The sequence below is a fragment of the Empidonax traillii genome, unplaced genomic scaffold (genome assembly GCF_003031625.1).
Source record: "Empidonax traillii isolate 1590-97213 ecotype Southwest subspecies unplaced genomic scaffold, ASM303162v1 scaffold1403:size281853, whole genome shotgun sequence".
NCBI classification, from domain to species: domain Eukaryota; kingdom Metazoa; phylum Chordata; class Aves; order Passeriformes; family Tyrannidae; genus Empidonax; species Empidonax traillii.
Window position 1 is genome coordinate 25,751 of NW_020956596.1, and position 2,575 is coordinate 28,325.

Consider the following 2,575-nt stretch of genomic DNA (forward strand, 5'->3'; position numbering starts at 1 on the left):
AGGAGACAGAATTCCTTCAAATAGAAAAACGTTACAAGCCTGAGCCACCAGAAAATTTTCCCAAAAACTGGAAGCTGAAGTTAGGAACAGGATGACTTTTTCCTGGTGTTCTGTTATCTCGGGGAAATGTTTGCACTGCGCTTCTGCCTGATGGGATCTGAAGTGGCTGTGAAATAGGAGCAGGCTGCATAATTAGAGCAGCAATTAAACCTCGCTTTTGAACAGCTTGGGAGCTCCATTTCGATCTGGAGGCTCACAGCAGATCTCTGCCTCCAGTAGCTTTGCTTTGCATCGAGGAGATCTGGGAATTTGGGGTAACCTGGTCCACTGTTTCATAACTCCTTAAACAGCATCATCAGTGATCAGACACCCACATCTGGAAATTTAACTGGATACTCAGAAAAACCACATGTTTTGAATGAAAGAAAAAACGAGTATGAGGTTTATTCTCAAACCAATCCGTGGATATCTATAATGAATAAAACAAATAAAGGAACTAAGAGGAGAACTAACAAGAGGACAGGTCTCAGAAGATCCTCTAAGCAAATGAAGTGACAAAGCCTCGATGACTTTACCAAGTGGGGAGCAACATTAGATTCCCATCTGCACTCTGATTCATTAAGAACTCGAAACACTGTGCTACAAAATCAGGAGTTCGTACTGAAGTCCTGATTTCATTCCAGACTGCAATAAAATCTCTGCAGGGTAAGGGTTTGTTCTGGGGCACAGGACTGCCTCGTTCATTAAGGAGGGCAGCTGAGCTCAGGGAAAGCTCTTCCTGCCCTGCCAGGAAGGCTCTGCCCTCAAATGGCCTCGTTTTGCTCTTCCATGTCACGATTGTGGCGATTGCCTGGAAACCACACCCAAATCAGAGCTGCTGGTCAGTACAGCAGGCTCAGGGGAAGGGAATGACGATGGATTAGACACATCCACAGCAACAGGTGGAACAGCTGTCAGTGAAGATTCCATCACAGAGCTGGCCCCACAGTGGAGCTGATGGAGACTGAGCAGATCACACCAACCCAAACTGCTGCTGCTCCTTGTCCCATCAACCTCCTTCACTGCCACTGTCAGACAGAACCTTTTCATTTTCCATTACACTACCCAGGACAAAGTTTCTTTTCCACTTCATCCAAAAGGATTTGCATCTTGGCCACCTTAAAACAGGCACTAATAAGAATTAACAAACCTCCAAACAGCTTTTGGTCACTTGCAAGCTCAAAACTTCCTCCCCAAAACGCTTTATTTCTGTGCAGCACTGGCAGAGTTCAGTGGCTGAGACTCACAGGGGGGATAGCGTGCCAGTAACCAAAGCTGAGAGCTGATGGAGAGGAAAGCTCGTTCCCCAGAATTCCTGGGAGCCTGAAAAGCCAAAGTGCAGCCTAAGGTTATCACAGAGGAGCAGCGTGCTGCCAGCACTGACAGCTATAAATAACACACACAGGGAGCTGGTTGACATTTGTTGGGTTTGGAGCACACAGACAAGAGATGGATTAGAGCTTTTTTCTTGTGCAACACATCAGATTAATTCAACAACCTCTCTGCCAAAGAGTGCTCTTAAGGGACTACATGTTCCTTTCCTTCCAGGACTCCAATCTTCTTTGTTCAAAATAGGACTATTTAACCAAAGTTCAGCTCCTGAGATCACACCTCTTGCTTTTGACCCTTGGTAGAGTTCTGGCTGCTCCCTGCAGCATTGTTCTCTCTCTCCAAATCAACCCAAACCTCTTTACTCTTTCCTGCTCTCTACCCCCTGTAGGGCTCCACTCCACAATCCATCCCCTCTGGAGCACAACACACAACAGATTTTATTCCTTTTATCTTTCCATGCCCTTTCCATCTCATTTTTCAGCAGCTCCCTTCCCCTGCTGTCCTTCATAAAGAACTGGCAATCTTAGACCACCAATGGAACTTTCAGCTCCACAGCACCGAGCACGGCAGTTCCAAGAGCAAAACCACAATTTCCATAGGAAAGGGAAGCTTTAAAAACACCCCCCTTGAACTGCAGCCCTGGCTGGAGGGCAAAGAAATGGGGACCAGAGAAATAAGGACCTGAGAAAGAAAGGGGGACCAGAGAAAGAAAGGGGGACCAGAGAAAGAAAGGGGGACCAGAGAAAGAAAGGGGGACCAGAGAAAGAAAGGGGGACCAGAGAAAGAAAGGGGGACCAGAGAAAGAAAGGGGGACCAGAGAAAGAAAGGGGGACCAGAGAAAGAAAGGGGGACCAGAGAAAGAAAGGGGGACCAGAGAAAGAAACGGGGGGCCAAATCAGGGCCATTTTTAACAAGTCCCATGCAAACAATTTCCTCCCTCCTTGCCTATTATTGGTTCAATATTTTAGTAGTCTCTGGCCTGTAAGGTAAGAAACTAATTGTATTTCTCTTCCCTGGTGATCACCACCTGTCTTGTGGCAACAGACCATTTTGTAGTACGTATTTTTTGGATAACAAGAGCTCATCCATGGCAAAAACTTCACAGAGAAAAAGAACACATATGAGTAAAATCTCAGAACCCTGGCAGAAGAAACCAGACATTTTTCCCAGTAATGGCAAAGTTATTTTACCTACAACATTAACA